Source organism: Tamandua tetradactyla, chromosome 3, assembly GCF_023851605.1.
Source record: "Tamandua tetradactyla isolate mTamTet1 chromosome 3, mTamTet1.pri, whole genome shotgun sequence".
NCBI lineage: Eukaryota > Metazoa > Chordata > Mammalia > Pilosa > Myrmecophagidae > Tamandua > Tamandua tetradactyla.
Window position 1 is genome coordinate 46,561,603 of NC_135329.1, and position 22,587 is coordinate 46,584,189.

Below are 22,587 nucleotides of genomic sequence, written 5' to 3' on the forward strand. Positions count from 1 at the left end.
TGATATCACCTAGGCTTTGCAGAAGTTGACAATTTCACTTCAGAAATCCTAAGATTATGTCTACTAAACAAAAGGTAACAGCGTAGCCCTTCATATTGTAATATAGATCTAGGTATCATATAACTGATGCTTAAACTATGGTCCTCTGAGAAAACTAATGTCACTTTAAATAATCTTTGTAAACTATCAAGATTTTATTGTTTTGAACTTTTCAAGTGTGAAATTAAATTGAAAATGAATTTATTTCTATAAAACTCGAGCTAAAATATTAAAAAATGGCTGATTAAAAAAGGAAGGATTATATAACAACTGCTATGTTCATAAGAAGTCTATGATAGTGTGACAAGAGTTTAAAAAGTGCCAGCAAGTGAAATGCTATCATTCAAATATATCAACAAAGTTCTAATTCCCTAATGGAGAAAACTTACTATTATAGTAGAACTTTAAGGAGGATTTAAACCAATTGACATATTGTACTACAGGTGATAGAATCATACTTTCCTTTAAGTAAATTAGAAAAGAAAACTTTCTTTTTTTCTGGAATGTATCACTTACTGCTATTTATAATATATAATCAACACTTTGGAATCAAAGTTCTTGAATGGTAATAACTCATAGGAATGGAATATATTACTTTTCAAAAAGAAATGTTGTGCAGAAACTTTATAATTTTTAAAATATTTTTTATCTATATGAAAGATATGTCTTTATTTATGATTTAAAAGCTACATGACTTTTATGAAGTTTCACAATTAAAAAAAAAATCCCCTTATGCTCATAAGAGTGGTGGTAGTAGGGCTTTCTGTCTGTGAAGTTAATCTTGTTTAGTAAAAAATATAAACATCTGAACACAAAAACCCTTAGTTTGAAAAATATTTTTACTGCAAGAAAATAAATAAGCTAAACATTCTATAGATCACATAGTTTCAGTGGTGCAAAAATTTTTCATGGTTAAATAAGTACCAAATTTAAAATCTCTTTTCTATGTTTTATATAGCTAACTATTAAATGAATATCTGTATATATATATATATATATATATATTACCATATTGTGATCTATATTGAAGCTGAAGAATAGAGTTTGAACTTTTAATTTCATTTAATGGCATCAAAAGGCATGTTTCTGTTATAAATTAAATAGTTTCATTACTATAACTTTAAACATTTAGGCTATGGCTAATAATCTTTATTTGAGTCTCACAGTTAAATTAATACAAATCAATTTTTCTATCAATATGCAAGTATTAAATTACATCAGGAATACCTAAAATATCTAATATTTTTAGCAGCCTTTGTTTAAAATGATCTTCATTATTTGTAATACAAAGTAATCCAGTAAAGTCTCTGAGAAGTTTCTGTTTCAGTATTCTCATATTATTCAAGTACTGTACATGCAGCAAGTTTATATAAACAACATCACAGTAAAGGCATGCAACCTAATACTCATTTTGCTTTAAAGACAGACTTCTGTGCATTATAAACCCTGTCTAGCCCAGGAACATTTCAACTACCAGCCATACTATAAAAATAACTTTAAAAATGAACAAACAATGGGCATTGCAGCATAAGCCCTTGAGCTCCGGTAAAACAGCTCCTGTCCACTAAAGCCCAAAGAATTAACCTAATGAATATCACGTACCTCACAACATCACCACAACCGCTCACAAGTTAAAGACAAGTGCAATTATGGTAACTGCACTGGCTCAAAATACCAGAAGGAAAAGAACACCCTGTTCCACAACAAGTTTGAAAGGATGAGGAACGAGCATACCACCGAGACGCAGAAAAGGTTGTTTTCTTCAGTGAATATTGATATTATACCCCATATTCCAGGGATTAAAAAAAAATCTTAAAAGACACCCACCAACACGGAGCAAAAATCAGGGGGGCTTCAAGAAGACTGCAGGGAAAAGCTCTCTCACTCTGTTTAGTGTGCAGAAGCTTAGGGGAAAAAAAAAATGTCGCCCGGGCAGGAATGACAAATGCAGCGCGATAGGCTCGCAGGCCTAAGGGATCTGTTTTACTTCCACATACATCGCCTAATGCACGCACTCCCACTCATCCTCTCGATATGCTTTTTTTTCCACATTTTTTTCACGAGCTCCAAATCCCCGGCATATGACCTTCTGTTAAATAGATAAAAAAAAAATTGCTTATCAGTCATGCAAATGAGGCTGAATTCATTTTCCACAACAGATGGCCTCATAGATAATGATGATGGAAGAGAGAAAATTGAATGTCTCTCACAAGGTGGCCATGGCAACCGAGAGCAGAATAATATCAATAATAAGCTCACTGCATAATAAGGTTGTCAATCCTACAAATCAAAGTCTCCAGCTAAATCAGGTATACCGCCCCAGCTAGTTATCAGGTAAATAAAAAATATATACATTGTGTTTTACAGTGTTCACGCAGAATACTAGAATTTCAAGCCACTCTGTGGAATTGGGGGTGGAAGGGAAGGGGGGAAGGAATGGATAATTAAATGACAAGGTGACATTTTTATTTTATTTTTTCTTTTCCTTGCATTATATTTGATGTAATGGACTTGGGCTCATGAAGGCTCTTTTAAATAGACATACTGAAATTTGAAATATGGTGTGCTGGCTGAAGTCTTTTCTTCTTCCTTCCCCTCTTTCTCCCTCACTCTCTCTCTCTGATGTGGTGTGCTGCATTGATGCAATAGCAGCTCGCCTCAGGCTTCCACCTTGGTTCCCAGGGGGACATCCTGCAAAATGAATCAGCAGCCATCCTGAGCAGACTGATTAAAATGAAAATGGCAAGGCACATGTCTGGGCGGAACTGGAGCTGAGCTTTGCAGCCTGTCTGGCAAGCATGCTCAATATAGCTCTTGCTAATAATGGCTTACTGCTTTTCGTTTTTTAAAAAGGTATCACCCTCTTTCCCCTTAACCTCCTGGGGCTGGCATATGTATGTGTGTTCATGTATGTGTATATGTGAGATGGGGGAGATGGGAGTGAATTATCTGATTCTTCTGATTTTCTGCTGCTCACACATAGACCGTCCATCTAACAACGCTATTATGGTAAAACTGAACTACTTCAGTCTTTCTTTTGGGAGTAGGGTTCGGGTGGGGATGCGCAGTGATTAGTCTTGGAGTAGAGGGGCCAGTTATAAACTCAAGCTGCCTAAAAGACCAAGGCAACATTTTTACACCCCAGATACAATAATTTCTAACCAAATCCTAGGCAACAGACCTCAAGAGAACTCTCTCTGCTTCACATACTCACAGTTGGACATGCTGAAATGCAGCCTATGAAAAAGCCTATTTTTGTTACAAGCATTTGCAACCAGCCTGCTACTGTAGCCTAGATATTATGCAACACAAGATATTAAAAATAGAAAAATGAAAGCTGACTAACTGATGCAATAATCTGACAATATTTATTAAAAATAAATCTTGAAAGTTTTTCCAAATGACCAGGTATAGTTTAAGACCACCCTCAAATACACTGTGGTTTAAATATCTATGTGAAAATTTTCAGGGATCTTTTTGGAAGGCATTCTGGAAATTCGACCCCCAACTCTCATGAAAAATGGCTTAGATATTAGAAACATGAGTATTTCTTAATTGCTTATACTATACTCTTCCTATACATTGTACTGTAGATTATAAGTAAACTGTCAATTTTGTTGTCTAGATTCCCCCTTTTGGGTTCATTTTGGTAACAGATGCATGATTTTATTTTTATGAGAAGAATATCTATATATCTATCTCTATATTTGCCTTTAGTAATTCCTATTTCTGAGATGTGATTTTTCCCCCTGCACTCCAGCCCTGTTGCTGCAGTGTGAATCAGAAATCAATAGAGCTGCCCTAATGGAGACTCCACTCGGCACGCGGCAAAGCAGCTGCAGTCCCCTCTCACTCTCTCTCTCTCTCTCTCACACACACACACACACACACACTCACACAGAACTAATGACGTCTGTGCAGATTTTTTCAGCTGATTGGGCACCACATCGGATGTTCTGTGGAGCAAAGAATAAGGAATCATTTACAGTTGGTAGAAAAAAAAATGGGAGCATGTATTTTCCTGTCTCTAAGAGACTGATCCTGAGCTTCCCAGACAATCAGCCACGCTGTTAAGGACGGTTCTTCAGGTTGTGTGGTCACTATGGAGTGAAGGATGACTCCGAAAAGATCATAGAACTGTAACTGTATTACAATGGGATTTTTTTTTCCATTTTATAAAGGATAAAGCATTCTTCTGAAAAAGTAAGCAAAATAAAATTTGCATGAAAATTTAAGTATTTAGGTAAAAAAGTGATCTCCTGTGCAATATTTAATGATATAAATACATAATTTAGTATTACATCAAAATACTTCCAAATGGACTATAACAATAACATACAAAGGAAAATGATATTTGATACACACATATATAATAATTATTCCCTATGAATTTCTGTGCTTACCTTAGTTATGTTATCAATGGATTTTGTTTTCTTTTTATTTAAAATTTACCTCCAAATCCCTCATTTTACAGCAAAAAAGAACAAAAGTCTCTAAATGATACCAAGTCACAATATTACATATCACAGATTTATTTATATATGTAAGTATATTTCTTACACATGTGCGTGTCTATGAAAATGCTCTGTATATTAGATATTTGGGTAGCTGCACATTTGCACACACACATACACACAGGCATAAGGTTGCTTCAACAGCAAATGGTTACCTGATGCTGTAGGTATATTTCAGTGAAATGACAGGCCACTGTGTTGGTGAGCATAAAAACTAATGCTTTTCCCTTAAGGTAGGGTATTCCTGGGCTCTGCAGCAATGAAGACTGCCTCTTCCCTCACCACACTGTCAATGCATTTCATTCAACCTCATCTTATTGACAGCAACTGCCCTGGCCCAAGTCTGGCTCCAGTGAAACATTTGTATTCTTTCCACCCATTTTATGCATGAATTTTAGAGCTTGAGATACCAGCACTCAAATGACTTAAGAGAAGGGGTAAAAATGAATGAATCATGAAGCCAGAGAGCACAACAGAGCAGTATTTCAGTCTGCATTGTGCAGTTACTTCTTAGGTGTACTTAATAAATTATGATTTCTTAAAAAGTGAAATCAAGTGCCTTTAATATGATGTAATAAAACCCTTCAGGACATTTAAAGACTGGGGGAAAACTTGAAAGATCTTTTAGATTAAAAATATCTTTGGGGTTTGTGATTACATCACACAACAAAAGATTTTGTCTGCAAACATCTATCAAACTCTTCCTTAAATTATTTTTAATGTACTTTATCCTGCTCTTGGAAGTTTGAACTATAGATTAAAGGCTTTTTGTATTAAGAAATTCATCATTTGTCTCCTTTAATTTTATGTATTCATGCATATATGTATATAAGTATGTATACATGCATTTGAAGTTGGAATATGCAGCTACTTCTAATGGGTATGTCCTCTGATTTAACACAAAGAAAATAAATCTCAGGTATTTTTGTGTCATGCATTATAAAATGCATAGGTTATACACTATAGTATATTTCCAGTTATAGCATACGTGATCTGATCATTTCATCTAACAATGGATCAATCTCTTATGATGTTAGAAGGAAAGTCCTTTTTCTTTCAGATCTCTGCATTTTTCTGCAGAGATTCTGGTTTTAATATGGTGCATATACATGGAGGACCCTATATTTCTTCAGATGCCATGCTATTCTACATCACGTCTCACACCAAGATGAGGGATTTAGGAATTGGGCCTCATTATAAAGAATGATGGTTATTTATGAGAGTTAGTGCAGAAACTCATGACCTGTCCTAAAATAATTTTTTCATTTTTCTTTAGAGTATGTCTGCATCAATGTTGGAGTGATGTGATATGAGAGTAAGTCCTAAATTAACTTAGGACAGGAGAAAACAGCATCAATGACTCTTAATGGGAGTTAAATGGTTAACGCTTTATTACTTCAGACATGGAGAATCCAGATATAATTATATCATAGTATACACTTGGCAAAATTAGGTACTAATCTAGCCCTTCCCACACTCCATCATAAAACTAACTTTCTAAGTTATACATATATAAGGGCTATTTTACTAATAAATCAAACAATGATAAATACGTGAATCCCATTTTCATTACAGTTTATTAGCATCAACTAATCTGTAGAACGCATGTGTAGAATGCTGTAACAGCCAGTTGTTACAAGGAATAAGGCATATATGTGAACTTGAACAATAAATAATGAGAAAGAAATTCGTGGGGACATATCATAAGGAATAGTTGTCGTATTAAGTTTAGTTATGACCCAAAATGGTTTTGGTTGAATAATCTCTATGAACTAGTTTTATGAAAAGGTCAGGTCATGAAATTCTTAAAGTTATTGGATATACTTTTTGCACCCATCTTTGACCAATGATCCTATTGTATATTAACTATTGTATATTAACTGATACAAGGGAAATCTTAACTAAGTAGGAGTCTAATGGCACTTGAGTAGACTTTTCAGAACTGGTCATCTTATATGCACATCTTATATGTACATAAACAGTATCAACCATAACTCTGAAACTTAAAAAAGCATTGAAAATTTAAGGTTAGATAATAACATCTATAAAACTCGTAAAGGATTACGTGCCCTAGAAAAGCCGTGTTTCAATCCTGACCCATTTTGTGGAGCCATTTCTTTTAATCCCTATTCAACACTATAGCTTGGAAACTTACACATTTTCATGGCCTTAGAACTGTACACTTGCAACTTAGTAAATTCCCCCTTTTAAAAGCCATTCTGTTTCTGGTATATCGCATTATGGCAGCTAGAAAACTAGAACACTAGCAAATTTAGATAATCTACAAAAAATATTAATCCCATTCCAAGTCTATAATTTGTAAGGACATGATTTAAAAGTTTAAAAAAAACTAATAATTTTCAATTCACCTTCAGGAGACCGGTAAGTTCACAAATACTTGAGTCTTCCAACAAGTCTTTCTAAACTAGTTTTAAACCTCTGATTCCCAGTTTCTGAATTATACTGCATATGGGTTTTCTGTCACACTTTCTTAATAAAACATTTGCTTAATAAAAGATTTTTAATGGACTTTTCAGTTAACTCTGGGTCCCATCACCACAGTAAAAATAATAAGATACTTATTAACACTTAACTTCATGTAGGGTTGCATTTTTCTTCATCGTACAGAAAATGGCAATAAATAAAATATATAATTTTTATATTATAATGCATAGCACTGAAAATTAAGAGTGTCTAGAAAAATGATGGAAGCAAAAAAACTTAACAGAGATAAACACAAGAAGAAAGATATCATACTTTTTCATTTGCATCATAGCTAACTTTTTTCACTCTTTTTGACTGTTTAGTCCCTGAACTTGTTTAATCTATTCAGAGTTCTCCAAAATTTGAGTTTAATTAGTAGGTAGGAACTGTTTCTCACTATAGTTGCTAAAATTTCTTAATATTCATTTTCTCCAGTTCCCTTTTAGCTAAGACATAGGCACATTACATGTTCATGTCCTAAATTTTGAATTTGTGGAATGGAATGTAGCATACAATGAGCATGCTATAAAACTCTCTTATCTCCTTTAATTGCAAGGCAGAGATTGCCAAAATTCAGGCTCAAAATTTAATTATGAGGGCTGCCAAATTAAGAGTAACATTGGCTCTCTTATGTGAAATTTAGGATACTGATTAGGAATGATGGAAATCTGATAGGTGTTGAGAGATATAATATGGGGAGATTAAGACTTATAGTCTGCGATCCACAAATTTCCTTTATAAAAAGGAAACCTCTCCTCCCCCAATTGATGAAGTTTTTTCTGCCTTACTTGAGGTTCCTGTAATGACGTTTCCTGAAGGATTTACCATGGAAAGCCAATTCTCACATCCTACTCCACTATTCTTATTATGCTTAGACGTTCAAGGAGATCCTTGCATGGCAACGGGGATTAATGACTTTGCTAAAATTTGGGGAAAAAAAGTTTATAAAAAACAAATAATTGTAATATTTGCTCATTCATATCAACAACTACACAGGGAATATGTATTTAGTTTGGATTCTGTGGCTGCTAGACCATGGAGGGAGGCATCTAATTTTAGATCATCTTGATAGGTCTGGGTACATTTACTATGGACCTTGTGTTCAATGTGCCACCTTGAGCAGCTGTGAGTAATACTTAATTGGTTGGTTTACAGAAATCAGGGCTTTGTGATGGACCTTATTAAATGAAGTTGAAATGCCACAAATTCAATATAGTGATAATAATGCTACAAAGTCAATGTAGTGATAATAACCTATAGGTTTTGGGAGATAAGATATTACAGTAGATTTATCATGTAGGATCATCCTATGCATCCATCAAATTGGGTTTACAAAAGGTCCAGAAGTTACTTCCTTTGCAAGGGATTTGAAAATGCATTGTTCAACAAGGATGGGGCAAGATGGTGGCATAGGGAGGTGTGGAATTTAGTTTGTCCTCTAAGGTAACTAGTAAATAGCCAAGGAGTGTTTAGAATAACTGTTTGGGGGACTTCTGTGACTAGTTGCACATCATATAGAGCCTGGAACCAGTAAAAGTGTCAAGATCACAGCACAGAACTGTAAGTAAATTCTTCCATGATGTGGACAACCCCTCCCCCACTGATATGGCACACCGACTTGGAGTATCTTCCCAGTGGGAAACTGAAGCCCTCTCTACTAAGAGCAAGGGATGGAGAGCTCAAGCAAGCTCCAGTTGTGGATCTGATGAATAAATTCAGATTGCTGAATACCAGCTCTGAACACAGATAAATCTACAATGCAAGCAAGAAAGAAACTGGGAGCCAGAAGATCTTTAGCAGTCCTCCTTCCATTAGAGAGGCAGCAGGGCTGAAAACAACAAGAAAAAGGGTTTTTAGAGTTGGTTGAGCACAGAATACTTGAAAAAGTTTGTGCCCCAAGAAAAGGGCATAGAGCTGTGTATCATCTCTGGCTCTTGCTTGGCAAACCTGGGGGGCTGAGGACTGGCTCTGAGAAAGATTATTTTCTAGTAACCCATTAAAGAAAGAAGCAGCCTTTCCAGTTTTCAGGCTGCTCTAGGCAAGGGTGGAATTAAGGAATGCCTGAGAGATAGAGGAAGTAATCAGGTAGAAGAGATAGTTCTCTAAAAGGTGTATCTTCCACAATAAAAGGGTGGGGGGAGTGCAGAGCCCAGCAAAAATGGTGGCTCTCATTCAGAGAGTTTAGACCCAAGGGCTGGGATTCCAGTAGCAGTTTCAACCTACAAAAAATGGAGACCATTCTGCCTCAAACATGCTCTCAACAAGAGGGAAAGAGGGCTCCTTAAGAGAACATGCAACATTTTCAGACTGTAGAGAACAGAAGGCTGAAAAGTGATTCTGCTCCATCACCAAAAAAAAAACAAAAAAAACAAAAAAAAAAACGAGGGAGGAAAGGCCCAGCACAGGTAGTGGCTGTTATTTAGAGATTCAGAGTCCAGGAGTTGGAAAACAGAAATAGCTTAAATCTGTGTTTAGTTTCAGCTTCTGTCTCAGTCATGCTCTTGGCAGGAACAGAGTCTGCTGAGAATTAAAGGTACAGTAACACTTTATGCCTGTGGGGAGCAGTGGGCTGACAATGCCATCTGCTAGGCAGGACAGAAAAAAACAAAGATTAAGAGGTTTCACAGGAAAGAGGGGCACTCTGCTGAGTCTCATCCCTAGGGAAGCTTGGTACTGATTATACACTCTTCATGAGTCCCACACCTATCTTGTCCATGAAAATCTGACTGGAGTCAATGCTATCTGGTGATACCCTCTTTCCAGAACCATATCTCCAGGTAAATGTTGCTAGAGGTAACACAAGAAGTTACTGCTATATATGTCAAAAACATATATAGAAAACAAAACAACAGATTATCATTCCCTGAGGAGGAAGAGTGAAGAGAAAGACTTTTCCTGGGGGTGAAACAGCCACACATACAGAAAGGGCATTTGCAAAAATATTCAATATAGGCAGGGCAAGAATCAAAAAATTAAGAGCAGAAAAACTGATCAGTTAAACAGAAGCTGTGATAGAGGTCTAGAATATATTGAACCAAAAGTAAAAAAATCAGTCAGAGAACAAAGCCAACCAACCAAAAACCAAAGTATAAGGGAGTTATTTCTCCCCCCAAATAAACTAATCAAGAAAAGCAGATGTCCAGACACCAGCAAAAAATGACAAGTTATATTAAGAAGTATGAATATATGACCCAATAAAAGGAACAAACTGATACATCAAATGAGATACAGGAGTTAAAATAACTAATTAAAGATATTCCAACAAATCTTCTAAATCAACTTAATGAGTTGAAGGAAAATGTGGCAAACGAGACCAAGGATATAAACACACTGATTGACCATAAAGAAGAACTTGAGAGCTTACAAAAAAACAATAGCAAAAATTATGGGAATGAAAGGCATAATTGAAGAGATGAAAAACTGAATGGAGACATAAAACAGAAGATTTGAAGAGGCAGAAGAAAGGATTAGTAAACTAGGAGTCAGGACACACAAAAGAAATCTTACACACAAAAGAACAGATAGGGAAAAGAATGTAAAGCAGGGTCTCAAGGAACTGAATGACAGCATGAAGCACAAAAATGTATGTGTTATGTAGGTCCTAAAAGGAGAAAGGAAAGGATGAGGGGCAGAAAGAATAATGGAGGAATGAATCACTGAAAATTTCCCAACTCATATGAAAGACATAAAATTACAGATCCAAGAATTGTAGCATATCCCAAACAGAATAGATCCATTTAGACCTGCTCCAAGACACTTAATCTGAATTTCAAACATCAAATACAAAGAGAAAAGTCTGAAAGCAACAAGCAAAAAGCAATCCATCAGGGTGCATGTGTGGCTCAGTTGTAGAATACTCGCCTTCCATGCAGGAGACCTGGGTTTGATTCCCACATACAAGGGAAGCTATATAAGACTAAGTGAAGATTTCTCAGCAGAAACCATGGGGCAAGAAGGTAGTCGTATGATATATTTAAGATCCTGAAAGAGAAAATCTACTGACCAAGAATTCTATATCCAGCAAAACAGTCATTCAAAAGTTAAGGAGAATTTAAAACATTTACAGATAAATGGACACTGAGAGAATTTGTGAACAATGGAATTGCTCTATAAGATATAACTAAAGGAAGTGTTAAAGATAGATAGGAAAAGACAGGAGAGAGATGTTTGGAGAAGAGTGTAGAAATAAAGATTATCAGTAAGGGAAACTAAAAAGGTAAAAAGGGAGAAAAATATGATGTGACATATAAAATCCAAAGGATAAAATTGTTGAAGGAAGTACAGCCTTTACAGTAATAACATAAAATATTAATGGACTAAACTCCCCAACCACAAGATAAATACTGGCACACTGGATAATAATAGGATCCATCTATATACTACCTACAAGGTACTTGCTTTAGACCCAAGGACAAAGACAGGTTGAAAGTGAAAAGCTGGAAACAGATATTTCATGCAAAAAAAAAAAAAAAACAACCAGAAAAGAGTTGAGGTAGCTATAGTGATATCAGACAAACAGGACTTCAAATATAAAACAATTTAAAAAGACAAAGATGGACACTATGTATTAATAAAAGGAGCAATTCATCAAGAAGAAATAACAATAATAAATGTTTATGCATTGAGCCAGAGTACCCAAAAATATGTGAGGCACACACTGACAACACTGAAGGGAGAAGTAAGCACCTCTACTTCTTTTAATAGTTGTAGACTTCAATAAACCTTCTAACCAATGGATAGAACAGCTATACAGAGGATCAGTATGGAAACAGAGATCTTGAATAATATGATAAATGAACAAGACAACATTTGCAGAGCACTGCACTCTACAACAGCAGGATACACATTTTTCTCAAGTGCTTATGAATCATTTTCCAGATAGACCATATGTTGGGTCACAAAACAGGTCTTAAAAAATTAAAAAGATGGAAATTATACAAAATACTTTCTTGGATCATAATGGAATGAAGTTGGAAATTAATAGCAGGTGGAAGGTTGGATACTTCACAAATACTTGAAGGCTAACCAACACACTCTTAAATACCCAGTGGGTCAAAGAAGGAATTACAAGAGAAATCAGAAAATGTCTCAAGCCAAATGAAAATGAGAATATAACATATAAAAATTTATGGGTGGTGAAGCAATGGTGGCTCAGTGGCAGAGTTCTTGCCTGCCATGGCAGAGACTTGGGTTTGATTCCCAGAGTGTGCCATGTCAAAAACATAAATAAATAAATTATGGGATGTAGCAAAGGCTGTGCTGAGAGGGAAATTCATTGCCTTAAATGCCTATATTAAAAAAAGAGGAAGAGCAAAAATTGAGAAATTAACTGTTCACCTGGAAGAACTAGAGAAAGAAAAGCAAACTATCCCCACAGCAAACAGAAAGAAAGAAATAACAAAGATTAGAGCAAGAAATAAATGAAATTGAGCACATGAAAACAATAGAGAGAATCAACAAAACCAGAAATTGATTCTTTTGAGAAAAACAACAAAATTGATGGAACCTTAGCTAGGCTGACAAAGAAAGAACAGAGAGGATGCCAATAAATTAAATTATAAATGAGAAAGGAATCATTAACTGTTTACCCTGCAGGAATAAAGGAGATAATGAGCAGATATTCTGAGCAGCTATATGCTGATAAATTACTCAATATAGAGGAAATGGGTAACTTCCCAGGAAAGTAGGAACAACCAACATTGACTCAAGAAGAAATAGATGACTTCAAAAAACGAGTTACAAGTAAAGATATTAAATCAGTCACCAAAAATCTCCCAAAAAAAAAAGTCCAAGTCCAGACAGGACAAAGATGCCCACTGTCACCATTGTTATTCAGCATTGTGCTGGAAGTCTTAGCTAGAACTATAAGGCAAGAAAAAAAAAAGGCATCCAAATTGGAGTTTGGAAACAGAGATATTGAATAATATGATAAATGAACAAAACTTAACAGACATTTACAGAGCACTGCACTCTACAACAGCAGGATACACATTTTTCTCAAGTGCTTATGGATCATTCTCATATTACTTATGTAAAAAAACTCCAAAAATCTGCAGCAAAGCTACTAGAGATAAAAATGAATACAGAAAAGTCGTATGACACAAGATCAATAAGCAAAAATCAGTAGTGTTTCTATACACTAGTAATGAACAATCTGAGGAGGAAATCAATAAATCCATTTACAATAGCAAGGCCACAAAAGAGCTATACATAGAAAACTAGAAAACAGCACCAACATAAATCAAGGAAGATCTAAATAAATGGAAGGATATCCTGTGTTCATGGATTGGAAGACTCAATATAGTTAATATGTCAATTCTACTCAAATTGCTTTATAGATTCAATGCAATGCCAGTTAAAATCCCAACAAGTTACATTGCAGAAATAGAACAACCAATAATCAATTTTACTTGGAAGGGCAGGGTACCCTAAATAGCTAAAAATATTTTGAGAAAGAAAAATAAAGTGGAAGGTCCACACTACCTGACTTTAAACACATTACAAAGCTACAGTGGTCAAAACAGCATGGTACTGGCATAAAGGTAAATATCCTGACCAATAGATTGAATTGAGTGTTCCAAAATAGACCATCTCATCTATGGACAATAGATTTTTTTTACAAGGTGGCTGAGTCCACTAAGCAGAGACAGAGCAGCCTCTTGAATGGCTTGCACTTGGAGAACAGCTAAAAGAATGCAAGAGGACCCTTATCTCCCACTTTATACAAAGGTTAACTCAAAATGGATTAAAGACTTAAACGTTAGAGCTAAAACCACAAATCTTTTAAAAGAAAATTTAAGGACAGATCATAAGTACCTTTTGAAGGAAATGGTTTCCTAGATCTTACTCCCAAAGTGCAGGCAATGAAATGAGAAATAGATAAATGGATCTCTTGAAAATTGAATACTTTTGTACATCAAAGGACTTTGTCAGGAAAGTAAAAATCAAAAATCAATAGGGGACAATATTTGGAAATCACATATCTGATAAGGGTTCAATATCCAGAATATATAAACATATCTTACAACTTAACACAAAAAGACAAAACAGTCCAATAATAAAATGAGCAAAAGACATGAATACACACTTTTCCAAAGAGAAAATGCAAAAGGATCAAAAGCATATGTAAATATACTCAACTTCACTAGCTATTAGGGAAATGAAGGTCAAAACCATAATGAGATATCATCTCACACCTATTAGAATGGCCATTTTCAAAAAACCCAGAAAACTGCATGTGCTGGAAATAATTGTTTGGGGAACATCAATGACCAGATACACATCACACACCAGTCTTGAATGGATGGCACAGTCAAGATCCCACGAGATTGTTAGCATCCCAAGCAAGGGAGGCTGGTGCCCCACCCCGCCAGCATAGCAGGCTATCTCAGAATTGGTTCCCTAAGGGTAAAATAAAGCCCTGTATACTAGGATTAAGGAGGTAACCCAACCAAACTTCAATTGTGGAATTAATTAACCAATTCAGATGCTGAATACAAATTCTGAGCAGATAAATCTGGAGCAAGCAGGAAAGGAACCTGAATGCTTTGCCCCAGCAGAGAGAGGGTGGGACTGATAGCCAAAAACAAAATAGAGGCTTTTTGAGTTGGACAAACTGGCAGCTATTTCTTCTAATCCTTATTCAGCATTGAATGCTTGAAACTGTAATTAGACCATCTCCCTGGAGATGTGATTTAATCAAGAGTGGTTGTTAGACTGGATTAGCTGGAGGTGTGTCTCCATCCATTTGGGTGGGTCTTGATTAGTTTCTGAAGTGCGATAAAAGAGGAAGCATTTTGGAGAATGAGGGATTCAGGGAGAGCAAAGCTGGGCAACATAGCTACAAGAAGCAGAGTCCACCAGCCAGTGACCTTTATACATGAAGAAGGAAAATGCCTCCTGGGGAGCTTCATGAAACAGGATGCCAGGAGAAGAAGCTAGCAGATGTTGTCCATGTGCCCTTCCAGATGAGAGAGGAACCCTGACCGTGTTCACCACGTGCCTTTCCAGATGCAAGAGAAACTCTGACTGTGCTCGCCATGTGTCTTTCCACTTGAGAGAGAAACTCTGGACTTCATCGGCCTTATTGAACCAAGGTATCTTTCCCTGGATGCCTTAGATTGGACATTTCTATAGACTTGTTTTAACTGGGACATTTTCTCAGCCTTAGAACTAGTAACTTATTGAATCCCCCTTTTAAAAGCCATTCTGTTTCTGGTATATTGCATTCTGGCAGCTAGAAAACTAGAACAACACTTATTAATTAGATTGACAAATGTCAAAGACAAAGAGAAAATTCTGAAAGTAACAAGAGAAGGCAATCCATCACATACAAAGGAAGCTCAAAAAGTCTGTGTGAATTTCTCTGCTGAAACCATGGAGAGGAGAAGGCAGTGGTATGATATATTTAAGATACTGAAGGAGAAAGAGAGCCAACCAAGAATTCTATAACTGGCAAAACTGTCCTTCAAAAATGAGGGGAAAAAATGAGGGAGAGTTTAAAATATTTTCATACAGCCAGACACTGAATGAGTTTATGAACAAGAGACTTACTCTACAAGAAATACTAAAAAGAACACTACAGGCAGATAGGAAAAGACAGGAGAAAAAGGTGTGGAGAAGAGTGTAGAAATGAAGACTGTCAGGAAGGTAAAAAGAGAGAGAGAAAAAAAATGTGATACAACAAATAAAATCCAAAAGACAAAATGGTTGAAGAAAGTACTGCCTTTATAGCAATAACATTGCATATTAATGGATTAAACTCTCCATTCAAAAGACAAACTGGTGGACTGGATTAAAAAAACCCAGACCCATCTATATGCTGTCTACAAGAAACTCACTTTAGACCCAAGGACAAAAAAAGGTTGAAAGTGAAAGACTGGAAAAGAGGTATTTCACACAAACAACAACCAGAGAAGAGGGGTGGGTAGCTATACTACTATCAGACAAAGTAGACTTCAAATGTAAGACAATTAAAAGAGACATAGAAAGACAATATGAATTAATAAAAGGGACAATTTATCAAGAAGACATAAACATCATAAATATTTATGCATTGAGCCAGAGTGTCCTAAAATACGTGAGGCAAACATTGACAACACTGAAAGGAGAAGTAGAAACCACTAAACTAATAGTGTTTTACACCTCTCTCATCAATGGATAGAACATCTAGGCAGAGAATTAGTAAGGAAACAGAGATGTTGAATGGTGTGGTAAATAAACCAGACTTAACAGACACTACCACCCACAACAACAGGATACACATTTTTCTCAAGTGGTTATGGATCATTTTCCAGGATAGATCATAGGCTGGGCCCCATGGCAAGTCACAATAAATTCAAGAAGATTGAAATTATATAAAACACTGGGATTGTAATGGAATGAAATTGGAAATCAGTAATAGACAAAAAGTCTGGAAAGTACACAAATATAAGTGTAACAGCACATTCTTACACCCCCCAGTAAATATTTTGAGGCAAATGAAAATAAAAACATAACATATCAAAATTTATGGGATGCAGCAAAGGAAGTACTGAGAGGGAAATTTATTGCCTTAAATGCTTACATTAAAAAGAAGAAAGACCAACAATCAAAGAATTAATTGTTTACCTGGAGGAACTAGAGAAAGAAGAGCAAACTAACTACAAAACCAACAGAAGAAATAAAAACAAAGATTAGAGCAGAAATAAATGAAGTTGACAGCAAGAAGCTGATAGAGAGAATCAACAAAACCAGAAGTTGGTTCTTTGAGAAAATCAATAAAATCTATGACCCTCACCTAGGTTGACCAAAAAAAAAAGCATAGGATGAAAATAAATAAAATCAGAAATGGGAGAAGGGACATAATTACTGACCCCACAGAAGTAAAGGAGGCAATGAGAGGTTACTATGAGCAACTATATGCCGATAACTAGACAATGTGGTGAAATGGGCAACTTCCTCGAAAAGCATGAACAACCAACATTGTTTCAAAAAGAAATAGATGATCTCAACAAATCAATTATAAGTAAAGAGATGGAATCAGTCATTAAGAAGCTCCCCCCAAAAGAAAAGTCTAGGACCAGATGGCCTCACATATGAATTCTACAAAACATGTAAGAAAAAATTAGTACCAATCTTGCTCAAACTGCTCAAAAAAATTGAAAAGGAGGGAAAACTACCTAACTCATTCTATGAAGTCAACATCACCCTAATACTGAAGCCAGACAGAGATAGTATAAGAAAATAAAATTACAGAACAATTTTTTTCATGAATATAGATGCAAAAGTCCTCAACAATATACTTGCAAATTAAATCCAGCAGTACAGTAAAAGAATTATACACCCATGACCAAGTAGTTTTTATCCAGGTATGCAAGGCTGATTCAGCATAAGAAAATCAGTTAATGTAATACACCATAAGGAGAAATCAAAGGGGAAAAAGCACAGGATCATCTGGTTTATCACAGAAAAGGCATTTGACAAAATTCAACATTCAACGGATAAGAATAGAAGGGAACTTCCTCAACATGATAAAGGGAGTACATGAAAATCCCACAGCTAAAATGATACTCAATCGGGAAAGATCAAAAGTTCTTTCACTAAGATTGGGAACAAGACGAGGATGTCCACTGTCACCATTGTTATTCAACATTGTGCTCAAAGTTCTAGCTAGGGCAATTAGACAAGAAAAAGAAAAGGCATCCAAATTGGAAAGGAGGAAGTAAAACTTTCACTGTTTGTAGATAATATGATACTATAAGTCAAAATTTCAAAAAATCTACAGCAAATCTCCTAGAATGAGTACCACAAAGTGGCAGCGTATAAGACACATGTAAAGAATCAGTAGTATTTCTATACACAAAATTAGCAGTCAAAATCAAGAAAAATTTAATTTACAATAGCAACCAAAAGAATAAAATATTTAGGAATAAATTTAACCAAGGCCACAAAAGACCTTTACACAGAAAAAACTTAAAAAAATTGCTGAAAGTGTTCAAAGAATACCTAAATAAATAGAAGGACATACTGTGTTTATGAATTGGAAGACTAAATATAATTAAGATGCCAATTCTTCCCAAATTGATTTACAGATTCAATGCAATATCAAATAAAATCCCAACAGCCCACTTTGCAGAAAAAGAAAAAGCAATACATTTATTTGGAAGACAAGGTGGCCTAAATGTCTAAAAATACCTTGAGAGAGAGGAATGAGGTGGGAGTCTTACACTACCTGACTTTAAAGCATATTACAAAGCTACAATGGTCAAAACAGCATGCTACTGGTATAAAGATAGATATTATGACCAATGGAATTGAATTGATTGTTCAGAAATAGATTCTTTCATTTATGGGCAGTTGATCTTTGATAAGGTAGTTGAGCCAATTCAACTGGGAGAGAAGAGCCTCTTCAATAAATGGTGTTCGTAGAATTGGATATCCATATCCAAAAGAATATGTAAAAACCTTTTACAGAAATCAACTCAAAATGGATTAAAACCTAAACATTAGAACTAAGAACATAAAATTATTAGAAGAAAATGTAAGGAAATATCTTAAGGATCTTGTGATGAAAAGTAGCTTCCTAGACCTTACACCCAAAGCACAAGCAATGAAAGACAAAATAGATACATGTAGAATGGGATCTCTTTAAAATTAAACACTTTATGCATAAAAGAACTTTTCCAGAAAAGTAAAAAGGCAGCCTACACAATGCAAGACAATATTTGGAAATCACATATCAATTCAAGGTTTACTATCCAGAATATATAAAGAGATCATATAACTTAACAACAAAAATACGAACAGCTTAATTAATAAATGGGAAGACAACACAGACACTTTTCAGAAGAGGAATTACAAATGGCTCAAAAACATATGAAAAGATGCTCAACCTCACTGGCTATTAGGGAAATGCAAAATAAAACCATAATGAAATATCATCTCACATGCACTAGAATGGCCATTATCAAAAAATCAGAAAACTACAAGTGCTGAAGAAGATGTGGAGAAAGAGGCACACTTATTCACTGTTGGTGAGAATGTAAAATGGTACAAACTCTCTGGAAGACAGTTTGGCAATTCCTTAGAAAGCTAAGTATAGAATTGCCATATGATTCAGCAATCTCATTAGTAGGCATATGTTTGGAGGAACTGAAGGCAAGGACACAAATGGACATTTGCACATTGGTGTTTATATCAGCATTATTCATGATTGTTCAGAGCTGGAAACAAACAGCCCAAATGTCCATCAACAGATGAGTGGCTAAGCAAACTGTGGTATATACATATGATGGACTATTATGAAGCTGTAAGGCAAGATAAGGTCTAGAATCATACAACAACATGGATAAACCTCGAGGACATTATGCTGAGCAAAATTAGCTAGAAACAAATGGACAGATACACTATAGTTTCACTAATATGAAATAACATTAATGAGTGAAGTTTGAGAGTTCAAGTTGAGAAAACAAATTATCAGGAGATAGAAAAAGGGTAGAGATTGGGCACTAGATACTGAAGGAGTATAGGATATTCCACAGGACTGATTAGGAAGATTCAGAAATGGATACCATTCTACTATCTGATGGTAGTACAATATTGTAAGTACACTGATTGAAGCTGAGTTTGATTATGGTTGAAGGAGGTAGGCTGGGGGACCCGGAATGACACCAGAAGGAAAGATGAGGATAAAGACTAGGATAGTATTACTTAACCATGTCTAGAGAGGATAATTATGGTGGGCAAATGTACAAATATAAGGATGTTTTTGCATGAGGAAGGACAGAGGAATGTCAACATTACAAGGGGTTGAAAATTGGATGGTACATGGGAAGATATAATCAATGCAAATGAGGGTCTTTAGTTAACAGTAACATTTAATGTGCTTCCACTGAATGTAACAAAGGTAATATGCCAAAGCCAAGTGTCAGTAAATGGGGGATATGGGATTCTTTGCTGAAGAAATGGAAATGTCTTCATATAGATTGTGGTATGAAGGCATGCCTATGTGATTAACCTTGAACCATTGATCTTTCGCTTTGGCTGGATTATATGATGTGTAAATAAAATTGTTTAAAAATGAAAAAAAAACTACAAATGCTGGAGAGGATGTGGAGAAGTAGGCATTCTTATTCACTATTTCTGGGAACGTAGAATGGTGCAGCTATTTTGGAAGGCAGTTTTGCGGTTCTTTAGGAAGCTAAGTATAGAATTTCCATATGATCCTGCAATCCCATTGCAAGGTATATACTCAGAAGAACTGAAAGCAAGGACACAAACACACATTTGCACACCAATGTTTATAGCGGCATTATTCATGCTTGCCAATGGATGGAAACAGCTCAAATATCCATCACCTGACAAGTGGACAAATTGTTATACGTACATATGTGGAATATTATGCAGCTGTAAGACAGAATAAGGTTATGATCCATGCAATAATATGGATGAAACTTGAGGACATTATGTTGAACTAAATAAGCTAGAAACAAAACGACAAATTCTGTTTGGTCTTATTAAAATGAACTAACTATAATGAGGAAACTCTGAGATTTAAATTGAAGAGCATAGGTTATCAAGAGATAAAAAGAGAGCAGAGATTTGCAATCGGTGCTTAAAGAGTTCAGAATGTCCAATAAGGTTATTTGCAAATGTTCAGAAATTGATAGCATAATACTGTGTGATGGTGGTTCAATACTGTAAGTGTAATTAGCAAGGCTGAGTGTGAGTATGGTTGAAACAGGAAGGCTAGGGTTATATATATCACCAAAAGGAAAGCTAGAGAATGAAAACTGGGACTGTATAGTTTAGCAAAACCTAGTGTTAACAATAATGTTGATTAAATGTACAAGTATAAGAAATTTTTTACATAAGGGAGAACAAATGAATATCACAATTAAAACATATGGAAAATGGGATGGCATTTTGTTTGCTAAAGCTGCCAGAATGCAATATATCAGAAATGGAGTGGCTTTTAAAAAGGGAATTTATTAATTTAAGTTACAAGGTTACAGTTCTAAGGCTATAAAATGTCTAAACTAAGGCATCCAGGAAAAGATAACTCGACTTAAAAAGGGCTGATGGGTCCAGAACACCTCTGTAAGCCAGGAAGGCACATGGCTGATGTCTGCTGGGGTCCCTAGCTTTTGGTTTCAAACAGCCTCCCCAGGGGCATTTACTTTCAGGGGCATCTCTACTCATCTGGGTCTTGTATTGGCTCTGTTGTCTCTCTTGGCTCAGAAGATTTTTCCAAAATGGTTCCCTCTTAAAGGGCTCCAGTAAGCAACCCCACCTCAAGAGTGGAGACACATCTCCATGGAAACCACCTAGTCAGAAGGTTCCACCCACAATTGGGTGGATCACATCTCCATGGAAACAACTTAATCAAAAAGCCCTCACCCAACAATTTTCAACAAGGGTTAAATTTTCAACATGGCTTTTCTGGGTTACGCAACAGTTTCAAACTGGCATAGATGTTGTATGGAAAAATACAATTAATGCAAACTAAGGTCTATAGCTAACTAAAATTGTAATACTGAGGACGTTATGGGCTTTATTGTACACTAGTTTGCCTGTATCTCTGTGATCTAATTCATAAGACTTTATGTTGAGAGGCACTGGTGATGGACAGGCTCAGAAGAGTCTTAAATCCTTCCTATGTTTTCTCCAATTTCTTAAGGGTAGAGATGAATGATACATTTAGCAGTTGGTAGAATCTCTACATTGTAGTCCTAATAAATGGATTAACAAAATAGTAAATCAGAAGCATTATGGCATTACTGGGGAAATCGTGCATTTTAGTGTCCAGACAAAGTCTTGAAGAAACAGACCTGAAGATGCTTATCTTATTTCCTTTCATTCATTGGTTTGGCCAATACAGAAGACAGTGGGGTCTTGAAGAATGACAGGGACCTTAACTGAGGACTGTCTTCTGAATGTAATCTCTGTAGTCAAGCAAACAAACACAGCTCCAAACACAAGAAAATGGATTTTATTCCAATAAGAGGGTATCAATAAGAGTGGCTTTCTTTCTTATCTTAGGAACAAAAGTATATCCTCATGGCTTTGTACCAGATTAAATTAACTCTTCATGTTTGTAGACAACTTGATCACCTATCCATCTGATAGGACATGGGACTGAACCACTTTAGCAATAGCATAATGCTCGAAGGACGTAGAGAGTGGGGCTTAGAATTCATTCTAGATTTCTTGGTAAGATATAAGTGTACCAGAGACTGGGAGGTGAATTCAATGGAAATGCAGTCACATGACACCTTATTAAGTTATTGAGGTCTAATTTTCTGGGGAATGTCTAGGTTTTGTCTACAAAGAGAAGGGCAAGATGCTTTACCTGTATTCCCTACAAAATAGGGCTTAAGGCATTGGATGAGGTGGTAGTTCTTAATTATTAAAGGAATACAGAATGGCTGCTACCTAGCAAAGAAGGAAAGGAGAAATATAAATGGATGAAGGGGGTTCTTTGGGACATCTTTTAATGATGCTATGTTCAGTGGTAAAAGCTAAAGGAATTCTAAACCTGTCCTATGCAGACTGAACACTCAGGACTCAT

The 22,587-nt window shown here is 35.6% G+C and overlaps 1 protein-coding gene across 1 annotated transcript in view; it reads right to left on the reverse strand.

Moving 5' to 3' along the window:
* The window catches only part of MYT1L (myelin transcription factor 1 like), a 625,705-nt gene extending 604,434 nt beyond the window's left edge, over positions 1–21,271 (reverse strand). The window contains exon 1 of the mRNA XM_077153065.1: positions 21,197–21,271. The gene's annotated coding sequence lies outside the window, so the exon portion shown is untranslated. The remainder of the gene's footprint in view (positions 1–21,196) is intronic.
* Between the last annotated feature and the right edge of the window lie 1,316 nt (positions 21,272–22,587).